An 18,362-nucleotide genomic window follows, 5' to 3' on the forward strand; every position below is an offset into this window, starting at 1 on the left:
AAATACTGTATGTTCATTTGAGATAACAGTCTTAGAGAGCAAGAGAGCAGACTGAAAAGGTAAGGCAAGCTCTACGAAGTGGTACTGAGGTTCTGTCTGCTGTGCTGGCTTGTGGAGTTTGAGACTCAGAAGTTGATACGTGGGCATCTGAACAACACCGTGTCTGAACGCAAGGCTTACCCGAGCAGAATTTATGCTAGGTGTGTTATCTAGTTTGTCTAAAGATGCAATGTTGTTCTGAAGATGCTGGAGGTCTTTTGCAGACTGTCCAGAGAGATAATTCATAGAGGCTTCTGTAGATGATACCAGATGGGAAATCACAGATTTTAGCAGAAGTCTGATGTCTCAAGAGAAAGAGAAACCAGTGAGCAGACTGGGGAAGGTTATTCCAGAGGGGAACCCCAATGACTTGAGTAAACAGGACTTCAGAATATGTTCACTACTACCTCCTAGCAACCAAAACTTTTATGAGGTTCAGCTGGCACAGATCCACTTGCTTGGAGGGCGGTTATGCATAATTCATGCTAAATTCAGTTCACTTTGGCCTCAGACAAAATTGGGACTTGAAGTGAGAGATGATCCTTGAGCTCCCTGTTGCAGAGCCCCTAGTTCCTTCACCTTTGTGCAAAGCACTGTGCCAGGACACTAGTTGGGTTTATGGGGAAATGTGGGCAGAGCCTTTTGGTTCTTGAGTTATCTGGGGCAATAATTCAAGCTCTATCTGTGATAGAGCTGAAAATGGTATGAAATGATCAAGCATATATTGCTCTTGGTTGGAAGTGTGACGCTTGGTAACATTCCAGTAATTCTGAAGAATGACTTGGTCAACTGGCACGTAAGGTAGAGCCATAGATGACAAGCAAGTTTATAATTTTCTTCAAAACGTCTCCTCCGTACAATTCATTCCCAGGAGAAGATCCTATGGCGTAGTACTGTGCCTGCTGTAGAGAAGGCTTCCTCCCTGGTGCTTGTTATGCGCTCTGGAAACTCCTTCCTATTGTTCTGCTAAGGAGCAAGCTGGCAGTTGTCTCAGACATAAAGGTTTAGCCTTTAATTTATTTAAAAGGCCCTTTCCTTAAGGTGGTCTTTTATTCTTTTTTTTTTTTTCTTTTTACCCTGCAGCTGTCCACAAAATTAAAAAAAAAACCCCAAACCAACAAACAAAAACCCCCAAATAAAATACCCACTGGCCAAATAATTCTTCTTAGCCTACCTGGGCAGGGAGACATTATCCTGATCTATGTTTCTCTGTTTATATTTCTCTCAGGTAAGCAGGATGAACTTCCTCCTTGCAGAATTACATGTGTTTACTTTGTCACTTCTATATCAATAAAGTACTTCTGTAAAGTACCTGTGTGCTTTGTCACAGGTTTGCAAAATTGGAGAGTGTGTCATGCATTTTGCATGGGCAATACCTAGAAAACAAAGTTAGAGCTGCTGGGAACATGCGTGCTCCAAAATTGAGGTTCTTTTCTAAGAGATATTGTAGAAGCCAGTTCTGAAAGCTTTAGAGGTTGTATATTGGTACCTGTAGGGTAAGCGGGCAAAATCTTTATTGCTTACCTAGAAGACCTTTTGGGAGCATTGTTGTTATTTTTGCAAGTATTAAATGCAAAATCTGATTTTGATACAGAAATGTGTCTGTGAGTTGCACTTAGCCATTCTCCCTTGCTTGCAAGCTGAAGGCACCATGGTATTAAAAAGCATTGTCCTTTCCCCTTTTCTGTGCTACTTCTGGTTACATGGAATACCAGGAAAGGAAGCTGAGAATCTGCAAGTACTACCTGCTCTACAGAAAAGTCTACAGGGGAAAAGACTTTTATAGGGATGGCTAAGAGCTTTTAATGTAATGAAGAAGAAAATACTCAGTGGAGCTAATACTCGTGAGGATTAAATTCTTCACAGAAAGTTGAGAAAGCTGCTGAGTGTCAAATGTTCCTCTGAAAATGGTAAAAGTAATTGTGAAGGCTGAGTGGTGTGGCATTTAATTATGTAAGGAACCAAAGGGGCTAAAAAATAATAACCTGGTATATCAGAAAGCAATTTAAAATATAAGCTAGGGAAAGTGGAATATTTCTGTCACAATAAGATGAATTCTACCACTGGCTGCATTGATTTCATGTCACAAGTTTTGTGCCAAACAGATCTGTAACTATGGAGGCGAGGGGGGAAGAAAAAGGCATACTTTTGTTCCCTCGACCTCCCAAGCCAACCCATTCCCCTTCTCAGCAAGACTGGTGAGAAAGATTTGGATAAATATACAAACAGGACTTAAGAATTTAATTAGCTCTGTTGGTCGTTCGATCTCCAGTTGTCTGATTTAATTGTCCCTTTCAAAGGGATCATTTGAAGCAGAGCTCCATATGCTCTGTGAATGTCAGTAAACTGAGCTTGTTAGTGTACAGTGTGAAGGCCAAAGCTGAATTCTTGTGGGTATTCACAGCCCTTAATAAATAGCGCGGCGGTGCCGAGGAGGAATCGTTCCTTACGCCCACTCAGCCTTAAGATGTTTCCTTTCAATTCAGAAATGAATATTCAGTTGAAAAGTTGTTATACATCTTGTGTCTTTCAAAATATTCTTGGCACTGCATAGGAGTCTGTCTGCAGAGAGGTGGAATGGGTTGGGTGTGTGGTTTGTTTTTTTTTCCCGCCCCCCCTCCTACCTTCTGCACAGAAGATCTGGAGCCAGGCAGTAGCTGTTAGACTTAGGTTTGCCTGCTGATTTGTTTGGGGTCAGTTGGTTGGGTTTTTTTTGGCCTGGCAGTGCTGTTCGGTGAGCTGTGGAGCTCCTGCTCCATCTTCTTGGGGCAGGGATGGCATGTTGGTATGGCATGAGAGGTCTAAGCATTGGGTTGTCGGGCTCTTGACAGAAGATCTTCCTGTGAAGTGCTCTCAGCTCTGCCGAACTGGAACAATTAAGGCTAAAGCTCATTATGGGGAGTGCCTGCTTGAAGCCTTTCTTTTTTATTTTAGTGATTGGGGAATTTAATTTAGGGGAGTGGCTGTTTTCCAGTAATTTTGCAAAGGGAAAGAATAGTTTGAGGGTTTTTTTCAAGGAAACAGGGCTGTTTATTGATGTCATTTTTGGCAATGATTTTGTTTGAACAATTTCAGTCACCTCATAGTTTAAAGTAAGGATCTGAAATTTTGCAAGAGTGTAGGCTTTGCATATTAAGAATAACGACAAGAAGGGCTGGCTGAAATGCATTGCAGGAGAACTCCTTGTACTGAAAGGCTGGATGATAAAATGTCAGAGGAAATAGCTTGTAGATAAACAAAAGCAATGCATGTGGGAGGAGGAGGCGGCGGGGGTCACAACGCGGTGTATGCCCTGATGGGTGCTGCACCAGGTGTTACTGCTCTTGAAGGAGACTTCGTGGTCATCCTGTAAAAATGGCAGTGTAATGATGAGTAAAGCAAGTGTCGGTACGTGTTAATGAAAGAACAGAAAATGGAACAGAAAGCATAAAATTGTCGCTGTGTAAGTGCGTGGTGCTCCCCTGTCTTCAATATCATGTGCAGCTCTGGTCCTCACTGTCTTCCATCTCTGCTCCCCCTGGTCCAGAAAATGTAAAGAGGAAAAATCCAAAGTACGGGATAACAAATTGCCACCAGGAGTCCTCAGTCTGGAAAGAGCTTGACATGGAGGAGACCCATAAAAATGATGAATGTCATGAAGGAGATCGGGAGTGAGTGTCCAGTGGCCTTCTCAGGAGACGAGCATGGAATGAGTATGTGAGAGCCGTGAAGGGGAAGATGATGGTTTCTCAGGCAGCTCTGGAGCTGTCAAGCTCTTGCTGCATGGATGCTGTCTGAATTCAGTAAAGAGGAACCAAGAAATAGTTGTGTGGTGGGAGGTGTAGGTTGTGGACCTGAGGGAAGAGAGCTGAGTAGAGGCAGAGGGAAAGGAGGGAAAGGAGATTGGTTAGGTACCAGAGGAGTGACCCCTGGCATGACAGAGAAGAAAACGTACCTTGGAAAGGGAATCGGTTGTGGAGAAGGCGTTGGCTTAGGGAGAGAAGGGAAAGGAAAGAGGCAGATGAGCGCAGGAGTTCCAGGAATGGGCAGGCAAACCTTTGCCTACTCCACATGCTTGCTTGCAGGGTGGGGATGGAGACAAGATTGTCAGAGCGTATCTGAGGTTCTGCCATGGGCAAATACCTCTCCAACTCAGATGAGCATCATGCTAGCATGCCTTCCCCTTGTGGGTGACAGCCTGTCACTGCCATAATTCTACTTCATTCAACTTGACTGGTCTGTGTAGGGGCTGTATGAGACTGACAGAAGAACCATTCCAGGTTTTAGGCAATACTATGTAATGGAATATCCTTTTTAAATTACACTACACAGGTAAGATATTAAGCCAGCCTCTTTCAGATTAAACAGCAGAAGGAAAGTATGCTTTTTATAACTCTATTTTAGCCTTGTTTTACGTAAATGTGCTTCATGAGAAAACTGTAAGCTGCTTTTATATTTTTTCTTCTCAAACAAAACTCCTGTCCACCTTGGTGCATGTGATGAATTTGCTGTGAAGAGAAATTAAACTCCTGTAGAGGGAGGCTGTGTTGAATCCCCGATTTCTTTGTTGTGCTTGTTTGAAGTTTCATAATGAAAGATGGAAGGAATTGCAAAAAAGAGTATTTTCTTCTGAGTGGGACAATCTAAGGCCCTGCCTGAGGGAACCGGATTATATTCTGGCCAGTGCTGCAGAGCAGCCCCCTGATGCAGTCGCCCACAGCATCTGGGTAGTCACCAGTTATACCTGTGGTGGTCTCTTTTATTGTGAACACTCCTTGGTTTTGTGTGAGTAGTAGGCATCTGACCAGCAGCTTGAGTCAAAACCACTTTAAACATGATTTAGTGTTGTACAGTACCTCCTATCTGAAGTGTTGGACTCTACACGTGAAAAACTAAGAGATTTTGGAATTCGCAACCTATCTGTGCCATAGCGTCTCATCTGTAAGATGCACTGTTTGTCTAGATTTTCTCTGGGAATAAATGTCATACAGTATTCCTGAAACATTTCAAAGATAAGCACGTAAAAATAATTTTGCGTGCATGAAGCATCCTGTCCTTAGAAGAGATTTTAAATTCCTACAGTTCAAGGAAGGTGCAACCAGAAAGCTGAGCATTGATTAGGGAAGGGCTACAAAATCATGAAGTTGATGGTTGAGAGGACTTCCAGCGTATGGGGAGAAACTGCTCTGATGTAGTTGTGTAAGTGAACCAAAGTGATGATAACATGATTGGATTGATGATGATGGTTCTGGTACTATCAACTTTTTTGTTCCTGGTTTTGTCAGTTGATATTACAGTCTTTGTTGGTGTTGCTTGTTTAATACATGTATTCTGTTGCTGTTCTTATGTTTCTTGTCTTAAGGTGGCTTACTTTCCCCTTTTCTGCTCCAAAAATAATTGAATACGGTTTAATCATGACCAACCAGTTTAGATAACAGGATGCTCTCAGTCACCCTTGTTGGAATAGAAGTAATGACAAATACAGGGGAGAAAGCTCCTGTGTTTCATTGATTTAAAGTAGGTGGGGCTTATTAATTTCACAGCAAGTTTATCAGCCAGTGTTCTTGTATGGTTAGGTAGACAGGCAGCCACTGGGCAAGAAAAGAGAAATCCCAAAAAACTTTTTTTTTTTTAACTCTCTCAGAATTATATTATGGTGGTCTGATGGTCATACATCTATAGGAATATGAGTTCCCAGTCTTCACACTTCAGTTCTTAATGTCAAATGATGAAAAAGTCTATCCCATTGAATTAAATATAGCTATTCCAGATGGTTATATGTCCAGCATTTCACTGTCCTTCACTGGGGGATATATATATCCTCATCTTTGATCTCTGTTTTTCTTTTCATATCTAAAATCTGCCACGCAGCAGTGGGGCTCCCTCTGGAAGCACGCAGCCTGTGCCAGGCACGCTTGACTGACCTGTGGAGCATGTGCGTGGCCTTTCCTGGGTGCTGTAGCTCTCCATGGCAATCAGGTGGCCAAGGCAAATGTTCTCCTTGTCCTAACGTGCTGTTAGGCCTCAGAGCAGTAGCAGAAGTTCAGGAAGGGGATCTGCATCTCAGGGCACGGTGTAGCCACAGCGGAGGCTGGAAGACCTCTGGGAAATGGCTCTTCACAGCGACCGGCAGCCAAGGGCAGCTGAAATGTGGCAACAGAAATGCAGCCCCCAGGCTGCAGGTCACGCAGCCTGTACCGGCGTTTGTGCCATTGCTTCTGGAGCAGCACTGTGTCTTTCTGCTTCTCCCTAAATCTGCTCTGCGAAGGTTCCTGCAGGACTAATTCCGCCTTCATCTAGAAATCTTCCTCTTGTGTGTTGTGGTAACTTGCAGGTAGGTGGAAACTTTGAGTTTTTGAAGTGCAACGTGGCTGGACAAAATCCCCAGGCTTTGGTGTGTTGCCTAGAATTTTACCGCCATCCTCCATTTTATTCCTGGAAAAATACCTAGTTTAACTTTCAGCGTGAAGCTTTGCTGATCGATACGTTACAAGCATAGTAAAGTTCAAGAAATTGCCTCCATTACTATCTTGAGATGAGAAATTGATTTAGCTGCACTCTCTCTCTGCTAATTCGTCTGTGCTTTACGTTCCCATAAAAGGTATTATGTGCTCCTTATTTTCCAGCAGTGTCATCAATCCTAATGAAGAGAAAAGAACGAAAATTTATATTGTGTGTATGGGATAGCTGATCTCTGACTTAGCTCTTAATTTGTAAATGTTGCCATAGGATTCACTTCTCGGCTTCTCCTTACTGTGCTTTGGTTATATTCAAAAAATCTAGGAGCTGGGATGGCAGCAAAACTGAAGAATATGGCAAAGGAATATAGAGTTAGATTGCTTTTTAATCTAAACATCAAGAAATGAGAAGCTGATTAAAGTTTAATGAATGGAATTAAAACCCCATTTGTGAATTTTCTGTACTTTTTTGCAATGTTTAGTCCAGCATTAATTACATTGGGACTGGTTTTGTGGTTATCAGCCATCAGTTCACTGTCTCCAGCTCTAAAAGGCCCAAAGTTTTATTCTTTAACTATAGTATTACGTATGAGAACTTTGCATGTATTTGCTAGTTTACACACAACTGCATATGGGTGGTATTGTAGCTCTGATGATGGTGGCGGTGTAGTGGGAAAAGTAACCAAAACAACTAAGAAAAACAGGAAAGGGTTTTCCTGGGCGTTCCTGTTGTTGTTTTTCCTAGTGTTGATCAGCCTAGCCTCTGTAGAAAGCTGTAAGGGATGGTTTGCCTGCAGAATAGTTTGGCGGTTTTAGGTTTAATACTAGCGTTTGTTGTTCCAGAGCAGGTGGATAAATAAAAAAGAAAGCAAAACTATACAGAGACTTGGTCACTGCTCATGATATAGCAGTTTGTTGTTTTTTTTTTTTTTTTTTTTTTTTAAATTAAATTTAAACATCTTGGCAGATTCTAAACAGGTGTGTTAAACTGGGGCAAAAACCCTCCACATTTTCTTGTTTGGCTCCACTGACATTAACCTCGGGTTTTCCCTGTGTCTCTGAGTATTTCCTGTTACAAACAGAAAGCAATGGTGTTCCCCTGCCAGTTGTCAGATCCAATATGCCTGTTACAGACTTCAAGGTGTTAAATGTTTTATTGAAACCTGTCTTTATTTCAATGAAGAGGTAAATTCATGGGATTTGCTGAGGAAAGCCGCCAGCTGATAGGATGCAAGCAGCTAACAAAGGATTTGCTTTTGGGGATGTTTGTAGCATTTCAGCTTACATTTGTAGCAAGATGTGAATGCACACGGGTTTTTGTTACTGGGACTCAACGCAGTGTTGTAAACAAAAGCTCACCTGGATATAAGAAAATCCGTGTGTCCCTGTGCAATGCTACTAGCGTTTACCAACAGCGGAGGTGTTCTGTTGAAGAAAGACATTCTGGGCATGTCAGGCTTTGTAAGGAGCTCTGCTGTCTCTCGTGGTGCATGTTTTGGTGGAGTAGGTTGGTGTCTGGATTGTGCCGTGGACCTGTCTGTTTCCCATGGATTTGGGGGGAGCGGAGGCTGGCACTGGGCAGGGCAAGGGAGCTGCTTGGGTTCATCTCCCTCATCTTGCTGGTGAGCTAAGGGAGGGCACTTGTTTGTTCTGTGCAAGGAACTGCTGGACTTGTGAGACGGCTTCTTGCTATATGCAGTAGTGTCACGATGCTTGGGACCTATTATCGGAGATTTTAAAAGAATTTTAACAAGTGAATCTAGGATGAAGGTGAGAGAAGGAGAGTGCTGATCGAGGTCACTGAGGTTATCTGTGCCCTTCTTCCACAAGCAGGCATTTATACAGTTTCTTCTTAAGCCTGGAATGACTTCCCCAAACCTGATAGGGCTCGATGCAAATGAAGAGTTTCCTGTTGATGCAGGTGAGCTATGGACTGCACCCTAAGCTTCCAGGCTTGTTTCATAGAGTCATAGAACACTGTGTTGGAAGGGACCTCAAGGATCATCTGGTCCCACCTTTCTTGGCAAAAGCATGGTCTAGACAAGATGGCCCAGCGCCCTGTCAGCTGAATCTTAAGTGTCCAATGCTGGGGAGTCCATTGCTTCCCTGGAGAGATTATTCCAATGGCTGATTGTTCTCATGCTGAAAAACTTTCTACTCCTGTCCAATGGGAATCTCCCCAGGAATAACTTGTAAATATTACCCTTCGTCTCTTTCATGTGACCCCCTGAAAACAGAGAGTCTCCATCTTCATTGTAGCCACCCTTTAAATACTAGAACATGGTGATAATGTTGCCCCTAAGCCTTCTCTTCTCAAGGCTGAGCAAACCCAGTTCTCTCAGCCTTTCCTCATACAGCACGCTTTTTGCGGCCTTTCTCTGGACCCTTTCCAGCCTATGTCATCTTCACTGTATAGTGGGGAGCAAAACTGAGCACACTATTCCAGGTGTGGCCTAACAGGTGCTGAGTGGGATAATGACGACTTTATCTCTGCTGGTGATGCCCTTGTTGATGCAACCCAGCATCCTGTTGGCTTTCTTTGCTGCAGCAGTACACTGTTCACTCCTGTTGAGCTTGTTGTTCACCAAGACCCTCAGAGCTGCTCCCCAGCCGGGTAGATTGCAGCTTGTGCTGCACTCGTGCATTATGTTTTCCCAGGTGCAAGACCTTACATTTGCCTTTGAACTTCATGAGGTTCTTGTTAACCCAGTTTTCCAGCCTATTCAGGTGTTCCTGCAGGGTGGGTCTCCCTTCCAAAGCATCCATCTCCCCACTCAGTTTGGTATCACTGGCAAACTTTGTCAGGGTACACTTGATCCCATCATCCAGATCGCTTCTGAAGATATTAAAGAGCATTGGACCCAGCGTTGATCCTTGGGCAACCCCCCTTGTGACAGGTTGCCAGTTTGAATAGGAGCCACTTACCACCGCCCTTGGTGCGGCCCGTCAGCCAACCCCTACCCACCGCAGACCACTTGTCTAGACTGTAATGCACTGGTTTCTCTGGGAGGAGGCTGTGGAGAAATCCAGGTAGACAGTGTCCATTGCTCACTTCACGTCAGCCCAGCAGGCCGCTTTGTTGTAGAAGGCTATCAGGTTTGTCAAGCACCATTTGCCCTTGGTGAAGCTGTGCCGGCTTTTCCCAGTCACGTGCTTCATTTGACTTCTGATAGCCCCCAGGAGGATTCGTTCCATAACTTTCCCAGGGACTGAAGTAAGACTGATGTGCCTATAATTTCCTGGATCACCCTTTAAGCACTTGTTGCAGGTGGGGGGTGACATTAGCCTTCTTTCAGTCTTCTGGGATGTCTGCCGATCTACATGATTCTTAAAGTTTATGGAGAGTGGCTTTGCGATGATGTTGGCCAGCTCTCTTAACACCCTTGAATTTTCAGGGCCCTCCCTAAAAGCTGTCTTGGCAGCAGCACCTACAAAAACAAATGCGTTGTTTTCATTTAAATCATTTAGGATGCCTTGTCTAGATACCTCTTCTGCACTGGGTGACAGCCTGATTGTATCTCCCGCACCTTTGACTTCCATGAATCCCTCCCTCCCTGACTGCTGTACCTTCTCTTGTTTGTGTGATGCTCGTCATGTAGGTTGCGTGCTCTGGGCCAGCAAATTTTTCTGTGAGAGCACCCAGGCTGTCTTTGGGTTTTGTCAAAGCAGCATAAGATGCTGTGAAATCTTTACAGTCTCTTCAGTAGAGGCACCATCTTGTTTTATTTAAAGCGTCAACATAACCTGTTACTCGTTTTGCACTAAATGCCAAGCTGAGTTAAGAACAAAAGAGTAATTTACTTGTATTTCAGTCTATAATTTGAAGGATGGACCGTGGATGTATCAATCCCAGAGATTTGATAATGAAGCAATCTCTCACTGTTGGTGTAGGAAAGAGGTTCTTCAAGGGGGTTATAGTGCTGATAGGTGTCCTCTGCAATAGTGACTTGAAGAACAAAGCGTGGAGATACTATATTGAATAGAAGTTGGGATTTGGTTATGATACAATAGGAAGTTTATTCTTGCAGATCTGCTTGTGGTTTGGGGCAAGGTGGTGGTATTTCATAAGATAATTGTGGTGGGGGGAAAAACTAATTTCCATTCTCTTGATTTATGTTTAGATACATGATTTTGAGATCACAGAATGAAAGCAGCATGAAATGTTATGGCAAAGACAGCACAGCAAGATACAGGAGTCTCACAAATCCTCAAAAATCAGGTAATGTTCAGGTAATGTTGCAGCATCGTATGTCCACTTTCTATGAGGCTGGCTTGTTTAATGAGGCTGAATGCTTTTTGACTGTCTTCCAAAATTTAGGCTTTTGAGTCTCTGTGGCTTTATTGATGGACTTCTCAGATATGACTAGTTGTGTGTTGGCTTTGTCCTGTAAAACATCATTTTATGTACCTACAATATGTATGACACAGGAGATCCCCACACATACAAACGTTTTTTTAAAGGACTACCTCAGCTATATTGTCTCATACAAGCAAAGTGGACATTATCTTAATTAAAAAAAAAAACAAACACAAAAAAAATCTATGATGGTCCGCTCTGCATAGCCACTGGATTTTGTTTGGCTTTGTTGCAAAAGTACCAACAAGAGGTATTTGAGAGGGACTGACTTCTTGGAGGATCGTGCAGCAGCATTTCTGAAAGCTGTGTCCTTTGGGGGAGACACTGGGCTCCAAATAGCTGTTCCCTCTCAACTGAAAGCATTGCCATATGCTATTTTCCGCATACTGCTACTTCTGCCTTGTTTTTTTAATTGTTTATCTGTCTTGGGATGTTTCCTTCTTGCCTGTTTTTGCAAATCCTAGCATATGTTCTCTGACTGTTACACAGCATTTACAGTTACAGAAAAAGGCAATCGCATTACAAGCTTCAGAGTATAAACAGAGGTCAGGAAGAAACTGATTCAGTGCATTAGAAGGATGCTCACCTTATCCTAAAATGTGGCTGTGGTCACAACAATAGCTGATGGATTGATGTTTGAGGGGAAAGGCACAAAAATTTCCCCTCCTTCCCCAAACCAACAGCAGAGACCGGAGGTTGTAACACAGCAACATAAAGTAAATGGGCAAGGTCTAACGTCTCTGTCCCAAGATCTTCATGCCAGGTCTTGTCATGTCGGCGGAACTGGGATCTTGCTGGAGAAAAACAAGTCACTCAGTTCAGTAATAGAAGTAAACTAAAATATAAAGTTGAGGGCAATTTTGATAATAGGGCATGTTTATTTTCCAGGAAGCATTTGTGAGTATCGCCCTTGATGTAGGACTCAGCGGAAGGTGTTACAGTTTTTTTCATCTAAGCAGTCAGTAAACCCAGATTGGCTGAAGAGATTTCAAATCAAGTTTCATAGGCAGCTTTAGCCTTGATCAAATATGCAGTAATATATTGGTGAATATTAAAAAAAATCATGGTGTTTTATCACAGATGATCAGCCTCTTTAAGCTGTCTCCCGTACGCTCTTTTTAGTTGTTTAGTCATGGAATATACAATTCATGTGCCCTTCTGGCCTTAGTCAAGGTTTTTATTTTATTTTTAATCAGTATTGTGAGGAGACCACATCATTTTATATTTGGTATTTTTATGGAGTAATGTGATAGCTGCTTCATACACAGTTCTCAGAACCCTTCAAAGTACCTCAAAACTGTAATGCCAATTCACTGCCAGCAAAGATAATCAGATTTGTTGAAGCAACCTTCTTCATTTCTTTGGGACTCATGGAACTGAATCTCGATTGAACTAAATTGAGTTAATGGCTTTATTTAGAAATTAGCCTCCTCTTCTTGAATAACCAGAGTTCTGTTAGTTTTGGGGAAAGAAAGTTTTCATTAGATTACCAGTGCCTCAGAATGCATTTTCTACTTAGATCAAAAGGAGAGGCAAATGTTTCTGCTTGTTTGTCTTCCTTTCTCCTCCCCCTTTTCTAGAGGCTTTCCTTAGATGATCAACTGTTGGTTTTGCTGTTGTTTTTGTTGCCTTTTTTTAAACATCATTGAAGTAGAGAAATTGCTCGGTTCCCCTCCCAATGCTGTCGTTCCTCTCCCCTCCCCCAAGTCCAATGTGTTCTTTATTAAACTGAATTAGGACATTCTAGGCTCTCTTAAAGAGTGGAAATGGGAACAGCTTAAATGAGCAGCCACATGAGACTCAGCAGCCTTTCCAACTGCACTGCAGAAGGAGCTCAGCTGCAAAGGGAATGATAATTTTTGAAGGATTTGTGCAACTGTTGAAGAATTACCAGCATTAATATTAAAATGTAGCTAATCTGGTTTTCCCCTTCCAAGCGTGTATAGCTTTCTCACTATGCTTGCTATAAAATCAGCGTGCTAAATACTTTGCTTCCTTGCCATCCTCTTTTAACTTCTGCAATTATTTATTTGCTTGTGTTCTCATATACTGAAGTGGGTATGTTGTTGCTGTTGGTTTTGCCTAATAATGCCAACCTTGAGGTTTGTATGCAGATATGGGTGTGGATTTGAGATGTCTGCTATTCAGAGAAAGCCAAAATCAAAGTGTAGTAGAAAACATATGAGCAGTTGTGTCGAGGATTGGGGTGAAAAGGTTTTCAGCCCTGTAAGCATTTCTCCTTGAGATAGCAATATGGATTTCAAGGACCAGCAGTCATTTTCTGTAGCTATTTCGGTGTTTGTTCTAACCTAAATAGCCATGATCCTGATACCTTTTGACCCTTGTTTTCAGTCTCTGCCTCTCTTTATTTGTATATCAGATGTCTTCAGGGTTTCTGTAATTTTTTTTTTAAAAAAGGTAGACCTTTGAGTTGTCTTCTCAGCCCCCTTTCCCTTTTCTCTCTGCTAGTTCACTTAGCTGCCTTGCTTGGTGTTAGAAATTATTCATTCTGTTTTAGTCCTGTGCTGCTTTTTTTCATGTGCATATTTCCTGTGCCAAAAAAAAAAAAAAGGGGGGGGGGAGCTGGGGCTTCAACTGTGGCTACACAAAGAGTTATGGAGGCAAACCTGGTATCTAAACAGCCTGCAAGAGCACAGGGGTCTCTGAAATACGTGTCTTCCAATTCTGTGCTTCTCAGCCATCCAGCATTACCGCAGTCATTGCATCTGAAGATGCAGGGGTAGTGCCAGCTTTGCTCCTCAGAGCTGGGTTTGAGTAGTGCAGGCGCATCTGTTCTTAGGTAGCACTCTCCATGGTCTTTAAAGCTACTCTTCTTGGCGGGTGGCTGTACCTTGGTAGTGCCCAGCTGAAGATCGTGCCTGTCTGTGCTGTTGCTTAAAGGCTGGATTATAATCAGCCTGTGTGGCAGTGGCTGGAGGTAGCATCAGCGTTGGCAGAACAGAGGCTGTCAGGGAAGGAACTGCTGTATATTCCTGTCCTAAAGGAAATCAGAGAGCAAGATGATGTGAATGATGGCTGTCTTGATTTTGGAAAATAGCTTAGCAGAAGATCTCACGGTTCTGAATAACAAAACAGGCCAATAAAAACATGCTCATAAAAAAGGCTAAAAGTTGAGTAAGATAAATCCTGTTTTGTTTCTATTGAAGCTAAGCGTGGGGAAAAGAATTGAAAGACACTTGAGAAAGCCTTGTTTCAGCTTGTGTGACTGAAGGGCAGTAAGGCATGATTAAAGCATACCTGCAGTGTTGGGAGAACACACAGCAATGACACATTTCTGTAAGCAGGCATGCCTTGAGTTAAGTGTTAGAAAAAAAACAGTTTAGACTGCTAAGGGTGGTGGTTAAACTTCCTTTAACTAACTTGTTGCTGTCCTGGAGGGAAGGTCATGAGGAGGGATGGTGCCCTAGTGAATCATCATGTGCTGATACTGTTGCTTGTGAGTAGCTGCAGGTGCTCTGTCCTGCAGAAGCTGTTTGAACATGGAAATCTCTTGTATCTGCCATCTTAGGCAGTTGTCTTTTTTTTTCAGACTAATTAGTCAATAATCTATAAAAACATGTAGATTTTTGCTTGAAATGACAGCTGAGAAACGTGAAGTTGGACAGACCATAGGATCCAATTCCCTTTTGATACGCAGCCATGCAACCTACTGAGATGGCTTACATCACTGCTACAATAACTTTATGGCCTTTTAATGAGTCTCCTTCCTGGAGACTCATTAGCTCTGCTCTCCTACAGTCTTTTGTCACCCCTCTCCATCAGCTCGGTTCTGAAACTGGCACTGGCTGCCATTCAGTCCTGGTTTTGCAGCATACCCAGCCCAGCTTTCATGCACTGGCTGACTTGGAAAGGATGTCTTGTTCTGAAATTTATGTGGATTCAGACAGTTTGACATTGTGACTGTGGCTTGATCTGTTGTTTACTTGAAAAATTCTGCAGGTTTCAACTTCTGTGGTGTGTGATGGGAGCTGGGAGGGGTTTTTTGCTATAACTGCCGTTTCCTTGATATTTCACTGCCTGTCGTCTTCTCTAAGTTTTTCTGACTCTCCAGTGAAATAGCTTATGAAGGAGGAAGATCAGATCCCTTTTACTGAAGACTGATAATGTTGGAATATTCTTCTATTTCATGTTTACCAGTATTAAGTTACGGCAAGCTTCCAGGAGAGACTACTACTTGTATTGCCTTACAGTTCTTGTGTTTGAAGAGGGATGCAGTTGGAGTGTGTAAAGGCATTTCAGCCAGCTTGGCATGTTCTCTGGCTTTTAGTCTGGAGAATGGGGTTGTGCAAGTTGCAGGGGACCACACTGAAATTATGAGAAAAGAGTTCAAGCAAAACCTTGTCTCTGTTGAAATCAATTAACTCCCATTAGTTTGAGTCCAGATTCCATCCATAAACTTAAGTAGGGTATTTCTCTTTCTAGGCAGTCTACAGAAATGTTTCTGTCCTTCTGCATTTGTTTTCATGTTTCTTTGTAATGATTGCATAATGGGGATATATCTGTAATGTCAGAAATGTAATAGGTTAAGTAGCATAAATGACTTGGGAAGAGAAGAAACGCAGAACTGCAGAACCATTGTTGCTTTAAAACTCCTGCTGCTTTTAGTTGTTTGATTTAACCATTTAGTAGTTAGAGTTGTTGCTATGATAAATTACAGTGATGGGTGTTTAGGCATGAGAGATAAACAAAAAGGAGAAAAAGCACTCTTTTCTTCGTATCATTGGAAGAAATAGGAAATTGTTCAGTATGCTGCCACTGGCTTCTCAGTTGGCCAGCGACTAACTTTGGTGCCCCTATAAGCTTTAATGATGTCGTGTACAGACTGAAATATTTTGAGATTTTAATCCAACAAGAAATGTATACTGTTAGCGTTTTGTTAAAGCTGATGGCAAATGCTCAGTGTATACAGCATCAAGCCCTTGAATTTAAGCCCATTCAAGTACTAAAAAAAATAATCTGGTATCTAAGGGACTGGTTTATTAATGATTATGCTTTTATCAGTGTGCATTTCTGGGCTTTTTTCTGTGTTACCTGAAGGTAGAATAACAGTGCTTTTTAAACATTTGCACTTTTCTCCCTCCAGATCAATGATGCTTTTGAAAGGAATGTTTTCATCTTTCTTTTTTCTTTTTTTGAGGGGGAGGGAGAGGATTGCGTGGTTTAAAACAATGCAGATTTTTTCAAATGTGAGTCTCATAATGACTGAAGTTTTCAGTCCTTTTGTGACTTGATTGGTATTTTAATACAGTATTCCATTACAATTTTTTGAAGATATTTAGAAATGTTTCTCTGACTGTGATAATTCCGTAATCTACGTAACAGACAGCAGCATGTCCAAACTCCTGAACTGGAGGGGAGTTGAGGATGCTGGAGGGGAAATTTTCTATAAGCATTTGTCTTTTTATTTTTTTTTATCTTTTCTTTCCTTTCCCCTTTTTTCTTTTTTTTCTTCCCTACTGAGAGAGAAGTGGGGGAGAGACATTTCTGCTAATAATTCTGATATAAAACCACCTTGACTGTTTTCCAGTACCCTGAGAATTGTGACAGGTAATTCCCCCCCCTCCCCCCGAAAGGGTGCAATAAGTGGAATTTGGTGTATGCCTGAGGGCTGACATTTTCTCTGGTGACCACAAAACTGGCTGTGCCACCATGGAGCTTCTGCCTGTGGGAGGAGTTAGGGGGTCAGGGGCCTGGCTAGCTGCTTGATTAATTTTTATACCAAAATCATGTTGTTTGCTGCCTTAAGAATAAGTTCTTACTCCTGAAATTCTTTCAGTTTTGTAATTGTCTCCTGGAGACACTTACTTTCTCTCTCACTGGTTTGTAATACAGTTATTTCTTGTCCTTTGACTAATACTTGTCACTTCAAACTTCAAAAAGAAGGGCCAAACCCAAGGAAGTTGGTGTAAATTACAGTGCTGTTAATAGGTGAAATGGGGCATACCTCCTATACAAAAGGTGTATTGACAGATCCAATAGTGCCCTGTTTTCATGGGAAGATGCATTTAGAGCACCTCAGCCGAGCTTTCTTAACTTGGCAGGCATAAGGAGATGCGTAGTCCTGTGCAGGATCCCTCTCTTCCTCTAAAAGTTTATGGCCTTTCAGTGTGAAATATTGCACAGTGTTTCTTTTTTATGCCCTTTGAATGTTTTGTGGAGGCTTTGTTTAGTTTCCCTTCATAATTTTTAATAGGAAGTCTTTGAAGTTGGATTGTGGCTGAAAAATCTTGTTGGCAGCCTGACCATTCATTGTTGACTCCTATCTTTTTTTTAATTGTGCATCTATAAAAATCTGGAAGGGAGTGTGTTCAGAGAAACTGTGAAGCAATGTATATTTCTGGAAAGGGGAAATAAACTTGCAATTATTCTCAGCCATTATTTGTCACGTGAAAATGTTACATGCTAATGGCTGCAGATGGTTTACACAAAAACTGTACACACTGAAAGCCCTCCTCATTGGGAGCTATCGTTTTCTGTCATACATTATGCTAGAACGGAAAAGGTTTTTTTTTCTGCCTGCAGCTATGTATTACCCTTATTTGCTGTTGCTAGCACAGACCTCGTTAATATGCATCTGGCAATGGTTAAAATTTTCTCCATCAGTGACTTTATATTTATCCCTCTAGATGAAGGATTCTCCTAAGTTTGAAAAGGTAAGGCTATCGGTACACAGGAGTCTGTGGTGGAAAGCATTGCGTTTGGAAAGGCAGATGTGAAGGAGGCAGAGTTAAGGTTATGGTTTAATATTTTTATGCTCTTGTTGAAGTTCAGAATCAACTTTTATGTGGAAATGTATTTCTGTGTGTGCAGGCGTATTGTACCTCTGTGTGTGTGTGTCTTTGTAGACACGGTGATTGCTTCATACTGTGGAATAGTAAAACAACCCTGTAATGTGCCGATGTATTTTGTTTTATTCATCAAAAACAGTACAGACATCTGTAAAGTGTTAGTCTGAATTACAGTTTATATAGTGAAAATGACAAATGACAAAGGGTTGCATTCGGTATAAATTAGTGTGTTAATAGTGCAGGGCAAAGAAGGAAGGGTAAGAGGTTAGAATAAAAGTTGGAGTTCAGAGCTCCTGATGTAAGGTGAGTGATCAGAAAAATTTCCGTGGACTGGTTTAGTCTTAGCATTAATCACATTTCACACAGATGTAGCAAACAAATCTATGTGCATAGATGCAGCTGGGTAACTATGCTTGTGATTTTTTTTTTAATTTTTTTTTTTTATATTGTCACAGCAATGGACATTATTGTTGCATCTTATTCTTCAGTGACTCTTTATTTTCATACCACCAGTGGATACCTCGTGTAGATATCCTGGAATCTGTGAGAAGCTGTGGAAAACTCTGTGCAAATCCCAGATTGCAGTTGACTTTTCTGTATGTCCTGTTAGACGCTGATATCTGAATACGGTCAGCTTTGTTCAGAGCCGTGGTTTTCTTTTACCTGCTTTTTCAGGCCTTTGTGGAGGCATCTGTGGTGTCTATACTACTTGATTTTGTG

At 41.9% G+C, this 18,362-nt stretch overlaps 1 protein-coding gene and 1 long non-coding RNA gene across 11 annotated transcripts in view; one reads left to right on the top strand and one right to left on the bottom strand.

Annotated features, from left to right (window-relative positions):
* LOC308072159 overlaps positions 1–6,192 on the bottom strand; it is a 30,320-nt gene extending 24,128 nt beyond the window's left edge. Inside the window, exon 1 of the long non-coding RNA XR_013931552.1 lies at positions 181–6,192. This is a non-coding gene — a long non-coding RNA (uncharacterized lncRNA). The remainder of the gene's footprint in view (positions 1–180) is intronic.
* The window catches only part of TRERF1 (transcriptional regulating factor 1), a 102,463-nt gene that overhangs the window by 62,975 nt on the left and 21,126 nt on the right, over positions 1–18,362 (top strand). For 8 of the 10 annotated variants that reach the window (XM_080408633.1, XM_080408639.1, XM_080408635.1 and 5 more), the window contains one exon: positions 10,598–10,695. The gene's annotated coding sequence lies outside the window, so the exon portion shown is untranslated. Of the gene's footprint in view, positions 1–10,597; positions 10,707–18,362 lie in introns of all 10 variants that reach the window. The other 2 variants (XM_080408637.1, XM_080408636.1) reach the window with 1 other exon arrangement.

Source organism: Falco punctatus (genome assembly GCF_963210335.1).
Source record: "Falco punctatus genome assembly, chromosome: 12".
NCBI lineage: Eukaryota > Metazoa > Chordata > Aves > Falconiformes > Falconidae > Falco > Falco punctatus.